Source organism: Lipotes vexillifer, unplaced genomic scaffold (genome assembly GCF_000442215.2).
Source record: "Lipotes vexillifer unplaced genomic scaffold, Lipotes_vexillifer_v1.1 scaffold54, whole genome shotgun sequence".
In the NCBI taxonomy this organism is placed as follows: Eukaryota; Metazoa; Chordata; class Mammalia; order Artiodactyla; family Lipotidae; genus Lipotes; species Lipotes vexillifer.
Window position 1 is genome coordinate 2,489,837 of NW_006789324.1, and position 21,025 is coordinate 2,510,861.

A 21,025-nucleotide genomic window follows, 5' to 3' on the forward strand; every position below is an offset into this window, starting at 1 on the left:
AATATTTCTCAGGGAAAGCCCTTGGACCGAGAAGTCTGTTTTTTCTTTTCTTTGGAAACTATGGTGCTCTTTGCGAAAACAAAGGCATTTGGATTCTGTTCAGGAAAAATGTAACCTACAAACAAATAGCCTTGGAAAATCTCTGCCTCCCCCTGAGTGCCTGGGTCAGGGAGAGCCGCACCCTTCTGCTGCTTTCTAGCTGGAGGCCACTTCCTTTTTCCTCTTTTGTACGTGGTCTCTGGCTGCCCAAAGGGCAGCACCTCCTTTCCATGCATCTTCCTTCCCTGCTGGTCAGTGCCCAGGTCTTTGCAAGTGCCCTTGCTCTGCCTGGAATGTTCTCCCCTCCCTGTCTGCAAGCCCTTAATCCTCCTTTAAGCCCAGCTTCAACATCTTGCCCTGAGTTCTGATTTCCCGCAGATAGTTAATTTCCCCTCTACTGTGTTGCTCTGGATAATTTAAGATTTAAATATTCTTCCTTTTTTTTTTCAGTTCACAATTCCTGATCTTATTTTTAAAAGCTGTAATAATAATAATGGGTGCCAACTTAAATTCTTGCTATGTACCAGGCAGTATAGTCCATAATGTTACTCACCCCAGATGCAAATTGCTTAGGAGAGAAATTGGAACATCATAAGTTCTCAATAAATGTGACTTATTATTCTTTCTAATTCTCTCATGGCACTTGAAGCAAGTACAATTTTTCATGCACATTATAATGCTCAGGTTACTTGTCTGTGAGCCCCTTGAAGGTAGGGACTTTGTCTTCTTTCTCTGGTACCACCAAGCATGTGGATATCCTAAGGGTATTTGGTGAGTAAACATCTAGCCATTAAAACTGATGACTGAGTACAGAGATTTATTCCATGAGTTCCCAAATCAACAGGGTAGCTGTAGCCTAAAGAATTTAGAATGGGGAATCAGAAGATCTGGGCTTAATTCTATTCCACCTACATACTAGCTTTGCAACCTTGGGTAAATGAACCAATTTTTTTTTTTTTTTTTTTCTGAGCCCGAACACCTATTTTCCATAAAGGGGATAATAGTTCCTAATTTGCCTCCCTCACAGGTTTGCCTTAAGCATCAAAATAAGCTCACCCATGGGAGAGTTTTGTGAATTGTAAGGTGGTTTATATATGTGACACACTATTGTTAGAATCATTTTGGACTCCATTGCCATCACCACCTTAGTTGACAGAACATAAATCCACGGGTTGCTCTAGTTGGACAAATACAACATGCCATTTTGGGTTTTTGCAATGTCTAAAAATGTAATTTCTTGATGTTTGGGATGCCATGATTTCTTCTCTTCAGAGCATGCATCCAAGACAGTCGCCACAACCTTTTTTTAAAGGTTTTTAAATGAACCTTGATTTTACCACTTGACTGCTTTAAAATCTATGACCCTAAATTTCAGTTACATTCTCTCTTAGGAAATGTTCTCAAAGAATTGTAATCAAACAAGTATTTATTGGACCTTGATGCTAGAGAGTATAAGGAGGAATGAACAGAAGTATAAGACATGGCTTTACTCTGAAAGAGCTTACCATCTCATTTGGGAGCTTGGGCTGAGTTCTAGATTTGTGGGCAAGGTATGTGATCTGAGAGAGGAGAGATCCCCCTGTGTTGAGGTGGTTTGTGAAGATTTCAGGGAGAAATTGGGCCTTGTGCTAAGCTTAAAGGAAGACTAATGTTTAGACTGCAATATAATTCATAAGTCAACTCTTTGGCCATTGACTAGTGCTGCTAACACTTCCCCCTTTCAGCAGGGTTGTTGATTTCTTTAGCTCCTGGTGGATTTGGAGGTAGATATGAGAACATTCTAGAAACGTACTAGAAATGTATTCACTGACAAATGTCTGAATCCAAAAAGCTGTGAATATTTTGTGGCTGAAGTTTTCATGATGAGGAAATTAAAACTCTACTTAAAAAAATTTTTTTCAGTCATGAAGTATGTGTCTAAAGGATGTCAGAAAGAAAGCTGTTTACAGAAAATTGTTTCAGCATAACATTAAAAACAAGTGCTCCTGGATGTGTAAAGCCAATACACACTGCTGTCTATAGGGTAAAAGTAGTAATAACTCAAGGAAGAAAATTTTAAAAATACACAGTTATAAACAACTTAGGAAAAAAAGAAAATGAGAACACTAAATCTAAATATTTAATAATGCAGCCAAAGCCATGGTCAGAGGTAAATCCATAGCCTTCAAGCTTTCACTTAAAAATAAGAATAAATTAAAAGAAAACAACTAAATGTCTAACCTAAGAATTTAGAAAATGGGCAGCACAACAAAACCAAAAAAAAGCAGTACAAAAAAAAAAAAGTAAGGATAATAAGTGAACTAGAAAATCAACAAGATAGTAGAATTCATAAATAAATTCATGAGCTGGTTCTTTGGTGGGGGGGAGTAAAATAGGCAAATCTATAGGAAATCTACTTAAGGAAAAAAGAGAGAAAAAATCAAATAATTGATATCTGAAAATTTTCTATAATTTGTAAAGTACTTTCCCATTCCTCATGACTCTTGGTCCTAAACTAATCCTATGCATTATATATTTGTATCTCTATTTTGCTAGTGATCAAACTGAGGATCCAAGAAGTGAGATTACTTTTTAGGGTCATACAACTGGTGAGTGGTAAAACCATGATTTGAACCCAGGTCTTCTAACCTTGTTGAATATTCTTCCAATAATCTCATAGCATGCTCTTGGGATGAGTGTAAGAGAGGAAGACATTTAATAGGTCTGTATTAGTTTTCTGTGGCTGCTGTAACCAATGATCATAAACTACATGGCTTAGAACAACAGAAATTTATTCCCTCACAGTTCTGGAGGCTATAAGTCTGAAACCAAGGTGTCGGGTGGGTCATGCTCTTTCTGAGGGCTCTGAGGGAAAATCATCCTTTGTCTCTTCCTAGATTCTGGTAGTTGCCGGTAGTCTTTGGTGTTTCTTGGCTTGCAGCTTCAGCACAATAATCTTTGCTTACATCATGTGGTCTTCTCCCTGTGCGTCTTCACATTGTCTTCCCTCTGTGTACATGTTTTCTCTCCTTTTAAGACATAGGGGCTTCTTTTCCAGATCTATGGGGTTTTTTTTGCTATGACCTCATCTTGTTTAATTATATCTGCAATGACCCTACTTCCAGATAAAGTCACATTCTGAGGTTCCAGGTAGACATGAATTTTGAGAGAACACTATTCAACTCAGTACAATTCAACCCTTATTTCCTATGATTGTGGTTTCAAAAGTCTTTATTGTGCTCCATCCATATCATGAATCTGTGCATGCATCTAGCCAGCCAGCCAGTGATCACTTACTGAGTGCTTAAAATGTGCCAGGTACCTAAATAGATGGCCCACAACACATAAAGAAAAAGGCATTTGACATCTTAGGCCATATTATTAGAAGTTTACTAAGCTAGGGGCAGGTGGGAATGGTAGTCCTATTCTACTAGTCAGACCAATTAGAGAACTGTTCAGATGCAATTTAAGAGGGAGGTAAAGTGGGGCAAATTCAGAGGACAGTGACCTGGACTCTGAAATCTTGCCAGTCTGGCCACAGTTACTGTTAGAATGCCTAAGAAAATCTCAGGTGTGTATATGGGTGATGGGATGGGGTGAGAAGTAAGGGCATGAGAATGCACTTCTAATGCTTAAACTGCTGCCAGCTAGAGGAGTTTGTATCTGTTTGTTGTGTCTCTGGCTAAAAGGACCACAACTAGTGGGTGGAAGCTACAGAGATTTGTATTTCAAGTCAGTTTACAGTTAAAACTAGGATTGTCTAAAGCCAGCTAGGAGTGGATGACACTGGTACTTTCATATGGGAGATTTTCAGCTTTTAAGCTGCCATAGCTGCTGAGAGACACCTCATCTGCTGGAGGCGTTAGAGGGAGAGTAGGAGAGGAGGGGTTGTTAGTGGATCTTATTACTTGCTGAATATCCCAAGCTAGGTACTAGTTAGAGACCTCTGTTTAAAATTTGTAGAAACACATATTTTAAAATTGCTTTGCACAAACATACTCTGTTTCTCAATATACAGTGGTTTTCATAAAATGAAGTTACTTTTATGTGCCAGATGCTGAGCTGGGGCCTAGCAATGCAAGATTGAAAAGACGTGGGCCCCAACCCACAGGGGCCCATAGTAGAGTGGGAGAGATCTAACACAAAATAGAGGCAACCAGCTATAGTAATATAACGAATTTGGCTCAATAAATATTTGAAGACTGAATGATTGAGCGGTTTTCTTCCAAGAATCTTTTTGGTTATAGTCATAGCATTGCCTTTATCATAGGGTGAGCAACTGTCCCAATTTTCTGGGGCCTGAGAGGTTTCTTGGGACATAGTACTTTCAGTGCTAGAGCCAGGAAAGGCCTAAGCAAACTGAGATGAGCTGGTCACACTATTTTATAGGCTTTTTAAAAAGGAAGGAAGGGCCTCCCTGGTGGCGCAGTGGTTGAGAGTCCGCCTGCCGATGCAGGGGGCGCGGGTTCGTGCCCCGGTCCGGGAGGATCCCACATGCCGCGGAGCGGCTGGGCCCGTGAGCCATGGCCGCTGAGCTTGCGCGTCCGGCAACGGGAAAGGCCACGACAGTGAGAGGCCCACATATCGCCAAAAAAAAAAAAAAAAAGGAAGGAAGACATAAAAGCAATTACGGTAACAGTAGTAACAACAGTTATGGGAGCAGAGAGAGGGGCACACATTGTCTTTAAGGGGGAACCGGGCAGGGATCAAAGCTTCATCAGGACGGGGACAATGTCTGTCTTGGTCATTGCTATATTCCCAGCACCCAGCACAGTGTTTATTAGCACATAATCAGAGTTCAGTTGATATTAGTCAAATGCATGAATTAGTAAACATAAGTCAAAAAGCATTTCAGCCAAGCCTTCAAGGCTGTGCAGCATTTTGCCTATAGAAGAAAGGGGTGTATGTAGAAGTTTCCAAAAATAGAGAATTTGGGTATAGTAATTGGTAAATATGATGTTTAATGGAATCTACTATTTTCCTATGGCTATTAATATAGTTCTTAGGGAAAGCCCTTGAAACAATAAGTCTATTATATTTCCTCTATTCTTTTTTTCCCATCCTGCAGACCTTCCCCTGCCTTCCTTTTCTGCTTCCTTCCCTTTTCTCTGTTGGAAGAGATAATGCTCTCTGCAGAGAGGACACCGCTAGGATCTCTTTCAGGGCAAGCCTAACAGGCAAATCAATTGTCCAGGAAAACCGTCTGCTTGGGAATGCGCTGAGGTACGGGCAGAGCAGGAAGGATGAGATTTAGCCAAAGAAGTACAGACAGTCTGGATGGTTGGAGCAGCATGGGAGGAGGAAGAGGGAAAGGCTTCATGGCGGGGGAAGGGGCTTCGGGCCACATGGTGAAAGGTCCAGTTGCAGAGTCACAGTGCACCATGTACTCCATCTTGGGTCACACAGGTGTTTCCTACTGGGTTCCCATGATGGAGGACAAAGTGTGAGCATTCCTCCTATGAAAGAAAGAGAGACATTTACTGAACAACTGCGATGTGCCAAGCACTGTTGGGTGCTTTTATATGCATGATCCACATACATGTATTTTGAAAGAAGGTGTAATTATCCCCATTTTACAAGTGAAGAAACAGAGGCTTAAAGAAATTTCATGACTTTCCCAAGATGTTAACTAGTTGAACTCGGGTCTGTCTGACTTTACAGCGGTGGTTTCCAACTTCCCATCTTCCTTTTATAACTCAGTTAATAAAAGCGGAACCTTTTCCAGCCTCCTGCCTTTTACTTCCTGCCTCTTCTCAACACCAGTGGAGACTTCCTCACCAAATGCACCCAATATTTCCTTCCACTAAGCTGAGAACACCCTGACCTCCTTAGAAACAAGTCAGGATCTTGGTATCACTTTGACATTAAATATATTATTTCAAGCCAGCATACCCCTAAGGCTTTGTGATAGTCTTTAACTTTCGTTACTTCTCAGGAATATTTCTAGCAAACATTATTATACTATGAAGATGTGTTTCTTAAAGGGACATAGTTACCCACAGCAGGAGGCTAGGGAATACTACTGATGCAAACCCAAGCAGCCAAACCATCTCTTAGTGCTCATAGCCATGGTTTATTAGCAAAACAGAGAAAAACAAGAAATACCAGATTCCAGTCCAGGCACTGCCATTTACTAGCTATGTTCCTTTACTTCTTTGGGCCTCAGTTATATTATCTTTAAAATGGGTGAATTATACTTGCTTTGCTTACCTCGCAAAACCGTATTGAGAGGTGACCTTGAGTGAAGTAATACATCGTAAGTCAGCAAATGAAAGACAAAGGAAGGATGTTAGCTTTAAATCCTTTATGGAACAAAGGGAACAAAAATAATACGTGAAATTTTATTTTTATTTCCTGGCAGTTAGTCAGTTTAGGTAAAAGAAACCCAAATTCAATCTAGTTTATGACAAAAAGAGAACTTTATTTGCTCAGATAGGTCAGGGGCAGCAGTGGGGCCAGCCTCGGAAATGGCTAGATGTGGGTCTCCGGTCCTGCCAGGATTCCTCTCTGACTCACTGCATATCTGCCTCATTCTCTTCTGCTCTTCGTGAACATACTACACGTGCTGGGTGCCACAACTGCCCAACTTTTGTAGAGTCTTTTTCAATTCATGAAACATAACATACACTTAAAAGTATATACTGATATAGGTACAGTTTAGGCTTCCATTTTTCTCAGCTGGTTGTCAGAGAGGAAAGAGAGTTTTTTCCTACAGTGTGAGGTAGAAAAATCCCAGGGAAGCCCTGTGATTGGCCTGGGTGGATCATGTGCCTGCCTTGGACAAATCACTGTGGCCAAGCACGGATGTTACCGTTGACCCACCTCAGGTCTCCAGCCCACCTCATGTGGCCAAGGGGCAGAGAGAGCACAGACATGGCCACACTCACTTGTATTCACAAAAAAGGAATTTAAGCAATGAAAGATATGAAAAGGGGATATTTCTGCAGGCTCCTGGTTTCTCTAGGATGCTCTAGCTCTGGGAGCACAGGCCTGCTTAGAGGTATAAGGGGGAATTTTGCACTTATTGCTCTTGGGATATCTTGCCTCTCCTTGCTTAATGTAAGTTTGACTCAGCGTAATGTATAGAATAAGCATCTACTTGCTTTATCAAACTTAGTATAGAGAATGGAGTGAAATGAACTGGCTAATGTATGAACTCTGGCTGGTGCTCGTACAAACCCCAGCATAGCTGGGAAAGCAGAAACTGAGTATGTATCTGTGTTGCAAAAGAGAAGTCCAGAGCACCCAGCAGCACATAACAGACCAAAGGATATACTGACAACAGCTCTGCTCAGTGTCATGGTTGCGAGGAAGGCCTTCTACGCAGACGGACTAGCACGTGTAACAGTTCTGGGGTTAGAACGCACGCACTGGAGGAAGTAAAAGAGGGCCAGTGTGTCTTGATATAGAGAACTAGGGGAGAATGGCTCAGGATGAGGGAGGTAGGGGGCAGATCAGGCATCTTGAGAAATACTAAATTCTAGGCTCACAGTTTTTTCTCTCCATCTTTAGCCAGGTTTGGCCTGTGATCATTCCAGGAGGCCTGTGGTCCAACTCCTAAACCTGACCCATCCTGTCATGGCCTCCCCTTTAAGAGCAAAATGAGCCGTGGAGGGAGCCTTAGCAGCTTGGAAATAGTTGCAGGGCTATTTCCCCCTTTCAAACGAGCTAAGCTCTGCTGCTCATAATACTTATTATTAATGGTAATCATCACATTGGACACCTCTATTGCCACGGAACAAGCTGATCTTCAAATCTGCCAGGAGCAATAATCACTCCTCCCAGCTCCCCTATGGAAAGGGTAAGTATGGGTCTGAACACGGGATGAGAATCCGTAAAGTCCCGAAAATCAGACCCCTTCTCTGTGGCCTCGAGCAGAAAAAGGAATAGGCACCAAAAAGCCCCTTTTGGCTCCCGACTCTAAAAAAAGGGAAGGCAGACAGGGGTAGAGAGGGACTTGTGACCTCACAGGTGTGCTGAGAAATTTAATTAGAATGTGGGAGGTGTGCTTTCATGAGGGAAGGGGCTGCTGAGCGCTGCTCTTCCAGACTTCAAATTCCCCTTTAGGCAGAAAGAACTTCAGGATCAGGCAGCAAGGATGAAGGAAGGGGATGGGGACAGCGAACATTTCCCATGAGATGGCACTTGTCTGGCTTAAAGAAGGCCAAGCCAGGTCCAACTACTTGGCTTTCTAGGGCTTGGTGCTGCTGGGACAGGGAGGACCAAACCCTAATGGCATTCAGGTCCTACCTCCTGTGCTGCAATGCTCTCTGGAACCATGGCCTGTTAGGTCTTTGGTGGCTCAGAAAACCTTGCTAAAGCTTGCCGGGGTTTTGCTTGGGCTCAAATACGACTTGTAGTTTGGTTCTCTGCCCTCACCCTCCCACCCTTCCACCCTCCCTCAAATGCATTTATTCAGCATCCACTGTGTCATAGGTCCTGCACGAGGCAGTAGGGATGTAACAATGGAGAAACATGGCCCCCAACCTCATGGGTTGGCAGGGAAATGGAAGCATAAGTAGATGATACCAACTCAGGGTGGTACGCTCTGGGAGGGAAGTGCAGGGGATTGTGGGAGCCCAGAGGAAGGGCGACCCCCTAGGTCAGAGGGAGCACGAATGCTCTCCAGAGGGGCTCAGTCAGCCTGCCCAAGCTTATCCCATCGAGGCCTCTAGAAAAGAAGCCTTTCCCAACCACCCCAGCCCACGTGCAGCTCAGGCCTCCTCTCCTGGAAGCCTACCTCTCTGAAGTCCTGCTCTCAAAATCCTACTGCACTTCAACCGACTCTTGTGTTTTGGGACATCTCTTTAGGACATCATGAAGTTTTATGCTCTGAAGGAGAGAATGAATAACAATAGCCACAATCCTTCACGTTTATATGGCGTTTTTTGCGGTTTACAAAGCACATTCACAGCCACCACCTCATCCTAGTTTACCAAGCTAGAAGTCTGAGAGACGGGTCAGGTATCCCAGCCCCTCGCACCTGCCTGTGTGCCTCTCAGTGCTGTGCTTTCTCTCGTTCCTGCTGCAGGTGGACAAGTGGGGAGCATTAGCAGGTAGGGCATGCCTGTGATTTATCTGCCAAGACTTCCCATGTGTGGTCCCATTTAATCCTCACACCAGTCCCGTGAGGGTGGCATCATCTGCCCCCTTGTATAGATGAGGGAACCAAAGCTCCAAGAGGTCAAGTCATTGACCAGCATCCCACAGCACATCAGGAACGAAGCTGGGATTTCTCCTTAACTCCCAGCCTCTTCTCTCCTGGCTACACCATGCTACTTGGTATTTATATTGGTATTCATCTCTCAATGCCAGGAGTATAGTAGGAGCTTAGGAAAGGTTTGATGTTCTGACTTTATTAATTTGTGTTCTCTTTCTGTATCATCTTCTTGTTCTCAGGGCAGGTGTGCAGAGGTGAGGGGAGAGAGTTTTGTCCCTGGTGTCCTGACCCCCTGGCACTAACGAAACACCAGTCCCTGAATGGACACCTGTTCTTTTTTGCCACCTGGAATGTGTCCAGGGAGGAATAGGATATGAAGGTGTGGGAAAGTTGACTGCCCAAGGTGGATGTTTCCTTCCTGCCCCCTCCTCTCCGGTCCTGAATGTCACTGGGGGCAGCTGCCCAACAACCGGGAATAACTCTGCCCACCAGAACATCCTCACCCTTGGCCAGAGTTAAGGACACGCTGTCCGTTTCTTGTGAACCCCGTTTTCCCAACCTACTTGCAGATCAGCACTCTTGGATTCATTTCATGACTTCATGGCTTTCTTTCTTACACCGTGGAAACTTCTGGTTGTCTTCACTTGATGCTCATCTGCTGAGCCAGGCACCCATGGGTCTCTGGGAGTGTAGAGTTGAACACAGCCTTTGCCCTTGAGGCATTCCCAGCCTGGGGGGACCTTGAACACTCCACCCAGGGTGAAACAGCTGGATGGAAGGAAGTGGGGGGGCTTGCAGGTTCGTGGAGGAGGAACACCTGAGCAGGGAGAGAAGACTTTGGGGGGAGTGGTCCCTGGGCTCGGGCTTAAAGGATGCACAGGGGCTTTCCAGGCAGAGAGATAGAAGGAAGGAATTAGATGAAGAGGCATGCTTATCCATTCCTTGGTCTGTGTTCCCTTGACAAACTACACAGATGTGTAAAGTCTGTGGACAGTCCCTAGATATGGGAACAGCTCGCGTGCCACGCTGTGTGTGTGGCTTTGTTCCTCATTCGTGAGGACCTCTGTCATCCCTGAATAGTGTCGCGGTCTCCAGCTCCCTTCTCATCTTTGAGCATTGACCCTGAACTTGTTCCATTTGATGACATTCTTCATAAAGTAACAGCTAGCACAGCGCTTAAGAACTGTCTTCAGGGTTTCACCAGCCCTAATTATGAAGCACAGCTTTGCCACTTACTAGCTAGGAGAGCTAGGCAAGTTTTTCTGAGCCTTAGTGTCTCTATATGTAAAACAAGAAGGCCATAATGTCCCATCCATCTGTTGGGAGGTTTAGATTGGATCATGGATGTAAAGCACTTGACATGGAGCCTGACACATGACAAGCGAGCAATAATCATCACCTACGGGGATATGCAAAGTGTGAGACCCAAAACTGAATACAGGTTGACCTGGGGGAGCCTAGCAGGAGCTGGATTGTTGCCTCCTGGCCCGACACTGGACTTCTCACATAGTGGATCATGGTGGCCCTTCTGGCAGGCACATCCCCTGCTGACTCACATCAGTTTGCCCAGTCCCTGGAAGCCTTAAGCCTCATTCTCAAGGGTTGTACTGCTAACTGACATCTCCCCAGCCATTTGCTGGAGCCACTGGTGTTAAGAAGGCTTGTGAAATTCTACTCTAAGAGGGGTACACGTAGCCCATCTATCAAGCCTGTCTGGATTCTTGGTTCTGCCACCTAACACTTGCTAGCCTGTTTCCTAGCAGGATTTCCTCCCTGCCCTATCCATCCAACAGACTATGGCTAGAGAAGCTTTTTGAAAATGCTGTTTTCTTCATATTCCGCTCCTGTTCAAAATCCTTCCATGACTGCAAAATGTATAGAGCTTAAACTCCTTAGCCTGCTACACAACACTCTTCGTGATCTAACACCAACTTACTTTTTGAACACTTTTATTCTATTTTTCCTGCCCAAATAGGGATGATAAGCATTCCTATATCATAGGATTTTTGTGAGGATTGAGTTCATAGTGGAAAAGCACTTAGAACAGGGCTTTCAAGAATAGTGAGGGGTCTGCGACCTTCCATCGTTTGCAAAATAACAGGTTAACCTGGCACAATTCCATGGCTGCTAGGTCAGAGACAAGGATTTTATTACTCACAGCAATAGCAGTAGTCAGAGTATTAGTGTTTTTTTTTTTTTTTTTTTTTTTTTTTTTTTTGCGGTATGCGGGCCTCTCACTGTTGTGGCCTCTCCCGTTGCAGAGCACAGGATCCAGACGCGCGCAGGCTCAGCGGCCATGGCTCACGGGCCCAGCCGCTCCACGGCCTGTGGGATCTTCCTGGACTGGGGCACGAACCCGTGTCCCCTGCATCGGCAGGCAGACTCTCAACCACTGCGCCACCAGGGAAGCCCTAGTGTTTTCTTTTTGCTTTGTTTTCTTTTTTATTGAAGCATAGTTGACTTACAATATTATATTACTTTCAGGTGTACAACATAGTGATTTGATATTTTTATAGATTACATACCATACAAAGTTATTATAACATGATTGACTATATTCTCTGTGCTGTATATTAAAGCCCTGTGACTTATTTATTTTATAACTGGAAGTTTGTACCTCTTAATCCCCTTCACCTATTTCGCCCATCCTCCCATCCCCCTCCTCTCTGACAGTTTGTTCTCCATATCTGAGTCTGTGTGGGGTTTTTTTCCTATAAATTTATTTATTTATTTATTTTTGGCTGCGTTGGGTCTTCGTTGCAGTTCACAGGCTTTCCCTAGTTGCGGCGAGCAGGGGCTACTCTTTGTTGCGGTGCGCGGGCTTCTCATTGCGGTGGCTTCTCTCGTTGTGGAGCACGGGCTCTAGGAGCGCGGGCTTCAGTAGTTGTGGCTCACGGGCTTAGTTGCTCTGTGGCATGTTGGATCTTCCTGGGCCAGGGGTCGAACCCATGTCCCCTGCATTGGCAGGCGGATTCTTAACCGCTGTGCCACCAGGGAAGTCCTGTTTTGTTGTTTTAGATTCCATATATAAGTGAAAACATGTGGTGTTTGTCTTTCTCTGACTTATTTCACTAAACATAATACCCTCTAGGTCCATCCATGTTGTCACAAGTGGCAGGATTTCATTCTGTTTTATGGCTGAGTGATATTCCATTGCATATATATACCACATCTTCTTTATCTATTCATCTATTGATGGACACTTAGGTTGCTTCCATATCTTGGCTGTTATAAATAATGCTGCAATAAACATTGAGGTGTATATATCTTTTCCAATTAATGTTTTCATTTTCTTGTATAAATACCCAAGAGTGGAATTGCTGGATCTTTTTAATTTTTTGAGGAACCACCATACTGTCTTCCACAGTGGCTGCATCAGCTTACATTCTGACCAACAGTGCACGAGGTTCACTTTTCTCCACATCCTTGCCAACACTTGTTATTTCTTGTCTTTTTGATGATAGCCATTCTGACTGGTGTGATGTGATATCTCATTGTGGTTTCGATTTGCATTTCCCTGATGATAGTGATGTTGAGCATTTTTTCATGTGTCTGTTGGACATGTGTTTTTGTGTCTTCTTTAGAAAAATGCCTATTCTGGTCCTCTGTCCATTTTTAATTAGATTGTTTATTATTTTTTTTTAATTTATTTATTTACTTATTTTTGGCCGCGTTGGGTCTTCGTTGCTGTGTGCGGGCTTTCTCTAGTTGCGGTGAGCGGGGGCTACTCTTCATTGCGGTGCCCGGGCTTCTCATTGTGGTGGCTTCTCTTGTTGTGGAGCATGGGCTCTAGGTGCGCAGGCTTCAGTAGTTGTGGCACACAGGCTCAGTAGTTGTGGCTCATGGGCTCTAGAGCGCAGGCTCAGTAGTTGTGGCACATGGGCTTAGTTGCTCCACGGCATGTGGGATCTTCCTAGACCAGGGCTCGAACCCATGTCCCCTGCATTAGCAGGCAGATTCTTGACCATTGCACAACCAGGGAAGACCCTGTTTATTTTTTTAATACTGAGTTGTATGAGTTCTTTAAAATTTGGTTATTAACCCCTTATCAGACATATCATTTGCAAATATCTTCTCCCATTCAGTAGGTTGCTTTTTTGTCTTGTTGATGGTTTCCTTTGCTGTGCAAAAGCTTTTTAGTTTGACGTGGTCCCATTTAAAAATTTTTGTTCTTGTTTCCGTTGCCTGAAGAGACAGATCCAAAAAATTATTTCTAAGACCAAGTTCAAAGAGTGTACTGCCTGTGTTTTCTTCTAAGAGTTTTATGGTTTCAAGTCTTACGTTTAAGCCTTTAATTCATTTTGTATATGGTGTGAGAAAATGGTTTGGTTTCATTCTTTTATATTTAGTTGTCCAGTTTTCCCAACACCACTTATTGAGGAGACTCTCTTTTCCCCATTGTATATTCTTGCTTCATTTATCATAGATCAACTGACCATATGCACATGAGTTTATTTCTGGGTTCTCTATTCTGTTGCATTGATCTGAGTGTCTGTTTTTGTGACAGTACCATACTGTTTTGATTGCTGTAGCTTTGTAGCATAGTGTGAAGTCAGGGAGCTTGATACTTCCAGCTTTGTTTTTCTTTCTCAAGATTGCTTTGGCTATTTGGGGTCTTTTGTGGTTCCATTCAAATTTTAAGGTTATTTGTTCCAGATCTGAGAAAAAATGTCATGGGTATTTTGATAGGGATTACACTGAATCTGTAGATTGCTTTGGGTGTGAATATTTTAACAATACTAATTCTTTCAATCTGTGAATACAAAACATATTTCCATTTATTTGTGTTCCTTCAATTTCTTTCATCAATGTCTTATGGTTTTCAGAGTGCAAGACTTTCACCTCCGTGATTAACTTTGTTCTTTTTGATGTGGTTGTAAATGGGATTGTTTTTCATGATTTCTCATTGTGATAGTTCATTATTAGTGTATAGAAATGCAACAGATTTCTGTATATTAATTTTGTATCCTGCAACTTTACTGAGTTCATTTATTAGTTTTTAACATTCTGGAGTCTTTAGGGTTTTCTCTACATAGTATCGTGTCATCTGCCAATAGTGACAGTTTTACTTCTTCTCCTCCAATTTTGATGCCTTTTTGTTTCTTCTCTTGTCTAATTGCTGTGGCTAAGGCTTCCAATACTATGTTGAATAAAAGTGGTGAGAGTGGTCATCCTTGTCTGGTTCCTGATCTTAGAGAAAAGCTTTCATCTTTTCACCATTGAGTGTAATATTAGCTGTGGGATTGTCATAAATGGCTTTTATTATGTCAAAGTATGTTCCCTCTATACTAAATTTATGAGAGTTTTTATAATGAATGGATCCTGAATTTTGTCAAATGCTTTTTCTGCATTTATTAAGATGATCATGTGATTTTTATCCTTTGTTTTGTTAATGTGGTGTATCACATTGATTGATTTGTAGATATTGAACCATCTTTGCATCCCTGAAATAAATCCCACTTGACCATGATGTATGATCCTTTTAATGTATTGTTGAATTGGGTTTGCTAATATTTTGTGGAGGATTTTCGCATCTATGTTCATAGGGATATTGGTCTATAATTTTTTTTTTTGTAGTGTCTTTGTCTGGTTTTGGTATCAGGGTAATGTTGGCCTCCTAGAATGAGTTTGGAAGTGTTCCTTCCTCTTCAATTTTTTAGAATAGTTTGAGAAGAATGGGATTAAATTTTCTTTAAATGTTTGGTAGAATTCCCCTGTGAGGCCATCTGGTCCTGGACTTTTGTTTGTTCACAGTTTTTTGATTACTGATTCAGTTGCATTACTAGTAATGGGTCGTTTCAAATTTTCTATTCTTTCTGATTCAGTCTTGGAATATTGTATCTTTCAAGGAATATATCCATTTCTTCAAGGTTCTCCAATTTGTTGCATGTAATTGTTCATAGTATTCTCTTATGATTGTTTGTATTTCTGTGAGTATAGATGTTTTCTTATGCCCATTCCCTGAGATTCGATTCCCGTGGGATGATGTGAAGAGGTGCCAGATGACACCTGACATTTGTGGGTTGCATTATGGAGAGGATCCCTGAGTTCAAAGAACCTGAATCATTTTTAGTGGGTTGTAGTGTAAACCCTCCCTCTGCTGTAGAGTGGGACACTATCTCTATCTTCCAAGTCTGTTCTTATACAGACATCGTTGAAAAGATGGTTTGGAACAAAGGCAGTCAGTGCCTCTGCTCACAAGTCATGTAGAAATGTGAAAGACCCATGGAGCACTGTCTCCCAACAAGGGCCAGGTGTGTTGTAAGTGCCGTGTAAGTATCAGTCATGATGAGGATGATGGTGGTGGTGTGTGTGCTTTGCTTCAGTGTGGTAGGTCTTCTCATTGACCTTTTAATATGACTTCTGCCCTTGATGGCTTTAGTTATGCAGTTCCTCATATCTCCCTACCCTCCTCTCCTGGCTAAATACTCTGTATCCAGTTTGAACATCTCCAGTAAATCTTTCCTGACCACTCCAATTCTACTGGAGCTCTCCTCTCTAAAGTCTGACAGTGTCACTTGTCCCATACTCTCAGCACTTAGCAAATACTAAGTGCTCAAGATCTTCGCAAAGCTCTTTTCTCCACTTGGTACGCCTACTTATCTCTCTTCAGATTAACTCCACTTTATTCATTATTCATCCGCTTAGATGATATTTCCTTCAGAAAGCATTCTTGATCTCTCCTGTACCCAGCCAGTATTAGGGACCTCCATTTGCTCCTGTGGCATCAACGGTGACCTCTAAATGACACTTCTTGCCTGGCTTACCCTTGAGACTTGGAAGTTCTGGAGGACCCTTCTATGCCTAGCACCTACTGTAGTGTCTGGCACATAGAGACATTCAATTAACATTAACAAATGAATGAATAATTGCATGAATGTATGAATACCCATATCACATATTCATGCAAACTTAACAAAACAAGTCTAACCATGTTGGAAGCTCCTGGAATGTGTCCAGTGGTCACAGACACATCAGTAAGTGTTTAATATCTGTGGATTGATTGTGAGACATGAGGCATGTAATTGTCATTATACTCCCTTTCAGATGTGTTGATTTCATCTTGCTTTAAAGGATATCTGTGAGGCCAAGTGGACCTCTATTTGAGAAAATAAAACATATATTATCAAAAGTATTATTCATTCTGACTTTATATGAGGGGAAATTCTAGTAAGCCTCCTCAAAGCAATTTAAAACCATAAACTTCAGGTTCCTTTAACTTAGTAAATATCAAACTCATTTCATCCTTAATAGTTTACAAAATCAACATTAATTTAATGTTCTGTTTATAGCATTCATGGCAAGTTTCAAATTGCAAGTGCATCTTTACAGTGGCTTTTGAAGGTTGATATTGGAAAGAATGACAGAATAGTCACCATGAAACCTGGAGCTGAGTTAGAGGCTAGCTCCCTGTTTTCCATAATGTGATAAAATTATACAAAGAATGGAAAACTCGGGAGCTCAAACCAAAAGATGTGGACCCTCAGGACACTTGGGGAGGCAGAGATCACAGTGATTAAAAACCAGACCTCTGGGGGCAAATGAGCCTGCCTTTGAATCCTGCTTCTCTTAATGACTGAGCCTCAGTTTCTTCATTTGTAAAAGCAGGAAACTATGGCACACATCACAGGATTGTCATGAGAATTAAATGAGGTAACACGTGCTTGAAAAATAAAAAAACTTTGTACAGCATGTGGTACATACTCAGCTCTTAACAGATGTTAGCTGTTATTATTATTACTAATACTGCAGTCAGAAAGACCTGGATTTGTAGCCCCTGGATTTTGTATCCCAGGCAGTAACAACTACATGCTGGGCATCACAAACTGGGGGACGTGAGGAACTTCCCTAAGCCTTAGTTTCCTCATCTATAAAGTGGAGACGATAATAATACCTGTATTCTAGGGTTGATGCGATGATAAATTGGCAGATGACGTGTAATGTGCTTAAGAAATGTGTGGCATATGGTAAGCACTCAGTAACTATTAAGTTGTAAAAGAGTGATGATAATAATTATAATTCCCTGAATCTCTCTTTTTTTTTTCTTTTTTGTCATTTGTAAATCTGGTGTTGCTACATGGTTGTAAAAACTGGAAATGGGGCTTCCCTGGTGGCGCAGTGATTGAGAGTCCGCCTGCCGATGCAGGGGGCGCGGGTTCTTGCCCCGGTCCGGGAAGATCCCACATGCCGCGGAGCGGCTGGGCCCGTGAGCCATGGCCGCTGAGCCTGCGCGTCCAGAGCCTGTGCTCCGCAACGGAAGAGGCCACAACAGTGAGAGGCCCGCGTACCAAAAAATAATAATAATAATAAAAATTAAAAACAAGAAACAAACAAAAAATCTGGAAATGATATTTACAAAGCACTTAACCCAATGGCTGGTACATATTAAGTAGGTACTCAAGAGATGGAAGCTATTGTTTCTGGTCCCTCTTCCTGCTTTTGCCTGGTTTCCAGCTCTGGATCAATGGAGGCAGCAATTTAGGTTTTGGGGGGCTTCTCTGACAGCACTGGGTGGGGGTGAGGGCACCGACTGGAAACCGCAACCTGGAAGTGAACTTCCCTAATCAGCACTGCAGGATTCCGACAGCTGTTTCTACTTTGGAATCAATTGGAACCTCCTGGGCCCCTTGCTCTTTCTCTGCAAGGAGTAAATGCCATTCCACAGCTAAGATTTAGAAATTTGCCACGCCGTATCAGAAACAGATCCAGCCTCCAACAAGGTCAAGGTTCTCCAGGCCGAAGCCCCAGCTCTGGAGCCTCTGCAGCCTTCCCGGTGGCCTTGGAGGCTGAGGCTCTGGCCTGAGATCAAGGCTGCCTGAGGTACTGCCAACAGGCACTATCCTGTCGCTGGCCGTTAGGTACCGCCACCCAAACTCCAAACTGCCCAGATTTCCATTTCAAAGAGTGAGTCAAGTTCCAATGTGGAGAGCCTGTTAAACAACAGTTTTAGGATATGAGTGTTAGAGTGCAAGAATGCATTTGATTTGGAAAGGAATTGCTTCCTAAATGCCTGCCTTATAATTTCTTCCATCTGTCTGCATTTCTGGGGGGCCCTTGAGAGCTTCTGGGCCTCCAGAGCGGCCAGCGCTGGCCCTGGGTGCTGTAGGTACCAGAGGATGTCGGTGAATGGCCGATGTCACCACTGCCTGAGGCTTGATGAGTCATCAGGCGAATGAGCAGCAGGCTGAGTGGAATCCTAACTCTGAGCTTACCAGCTGTGTGACCTCAGGGAAATCCCTTGCCTTCTCTGAGCTTTCGTTTCCTGATTTGAAGAACGAGGGCAGAGCTATGCACTCTTGAAACTCCCTTGCAGCACTTTGATTTTCAGATCCCATCTGATCACAGATGCTATAATTGCTCAAAGGATGAAAAATAGTAGCTGCCATTAATTGAGTCATGTTAAGTACTTTAATATATCGGTGAATGAATTGAATGAATGAATGCAAAGATCTATTATCTCTTTTGGAAAAGAGAGTGAAAAGGGAGATAAAGTGGTGTTTTGAACACCCATTATGTATGTGTTAGACATATTCTAGATGACCTAATACCTCTTGTTTTGTCCTCTTTTCAAATCGGTAGGTATTATTATCACAATTTATAGATGCTTAGAGGGGTTAAGTAACTTGCCACATAAGTAGTACAGCCAAGGATTTCAACCCAGTTTAGCTACTTGGAAAAGGTATATGGATCTGTCTTCCTCCTGAGTTTTAAGCCCCCCTCCTACGTGTTGCTGATAAGCCGGAAGTGCTCAGGCCCAAAGTCGTCCTGAGTCAAGACTGGTTAAATGGATGAGGCAGGTCTCAGTGATCCTCTTGGAGAGGAGCAGGCTCTGTCCAGGATGCACAGTGGGTGGAGAGGGGTGGGACCTGATAGAGCCCAAGCTCCTGAGTCCCCTGGCCTTGGGGTAGCCCCCTACCAGGCACCTCTGACAGACTACCCCATGCTTCTAGAGAGGCTTCAAGAGAAGTGGGAAGAAGTGGCAGAAAAACAGAAAGGAAGAGAGGAGGAGAAGGAAACAGGGGACAGAATACTGGGCCCAGCTGGACTGGGGCCAGGAATTCTGGGACGCATCCTTTCCCCTTGATCAGGGCACCCTATACCCTCCTGTTTCGTATACCTGTGTGGGTGGGCAAACCTGGCGCCAGCCTCCAAAGACTCCTGGGAGGAGGGCTCAGGCCCATTTTATAAACTGGGAGATGGATACCCACATGCCCTCATTCCCTCACTCCCCCTTCCCCTTCCCCCAGCCTTTTCCACCCCCCACCCCCCCGAAAGTTGTGCTGCTAGTCTTAGGGAATATGTCCTGGTGAGACCAGCAGGACAGAGAACCCAGGATTCCTTGCTTCCACTCAAGAGACTTTCCTGACTGCAAGCATCTGAAATTTGGTTAGTCATGCTTTCATTGTTTTCAACAAATAGTTTCCATGCTGCTACTTTGATCCTGGCACTTCTAGGCACTAGCTATAAAATAGTGAGCAACATGGAATCTATTACTGCCCTTGTGGCTCTTACAGCCTAACTGGAGGCTGGAGTGGAGATGGAGGGCATGTTAGTTTCCTGTGGCTGCTATAACAAATAGCCCAAAACAGGATGTCTTAAAATAACAGAAATTTTTATTCTCTCACAGTTCTGGAGGCCAGAAGTCTGAAATAAGATGTTGGTGAAGTTGGTTCCTTCTGTAGACTCTGAAGGGTAATCGGTTCCAGGCCCATCTCTTACCTTATGGTGGCTACTGGCAATCCTCCATATTCCTTGGCTTGCAGACACATCACTCCAAGCTCTTCCTCCATCTACACATTACCTTCTCCTCTGTGTGTCTTCTCTCCTCTTTTCTTATTAGGTCATTTGTCACTGGATTTAGGGCCTATTCTGATCCAGGATGATCTCATTTCAAGATCCTTGTCTATATATACAAAGAATCTTTTCTAAATGAGGTCATATTTACCAGGTCCAGGGTGGACCATCTGTTGGGATTGCCCCATGCAGTCCACTGCAGGGGGCAAGAATAAAATGAAATCAACAAACAATGATATAATTGCACATGGTGGTGAGTGGTGAGATAGGAAAAGAAACCTGGAAAGTTGTGGAATGGAGATATAGTCTAACTGTTGGATACTTAACTTCTCTGAACCTCACATTCTTTATCTGGAAAAACGAGAATATTAATGCCTAACTCACAAAGTTGATGTCAGGATTCAATTGCTTGAGGGTTACATATGTAGTTGTTGATTGAACAAATGATGGAAGTCCCTGGCTAATAGTTGTGTATAGGACTTCTTCCACTGGCTTCAAACGTTCTTCTTCCTCCACATTCATTCATCCAATATTGTTTTTTAATTTTTTTTTCTTTCTTTCTTTCCTTTCTTTCTTTCTTTCATTTTTTTTTTTTTTGGCTGCATAGGGTCTTAGTTGTGGCACGCGGAATCTTCGTTGCGGCGTGCGGGCTTCTCTCTACTTGTGGCGTGCGCATGCGGGTTTTCTCTCTCTAGTTGTGGTGTGCGGGTATTCTCTCTCTAGTGGCGTGTGGGCTCCAGAGTGCATGGGCTCTGTAGTTTGCAGCATGTGGGCTCTCTCACTGAGGCGCGCGGGCTCAGTAGTTGTGGCGCGCAGGCTTGGTCTCCCAGTGGCATGTGGGACCTTAGTCCCGCAACCAGGGATCAAACCTGAGTCTTCTGCATTGGAAGGTGGATTCTTTACTACTGGACCACCAGGGAAGTCCCCATTCAATATGTTTTGAGCCCCTATTCTGTACTAGATTTTTCCCCCTAGGCCCTGGAGATACTACACGAAGCAAAATAGACAAAAATTTGGTTCCCTTATTGAGCTTACATTTTCGTCGTTGTGATG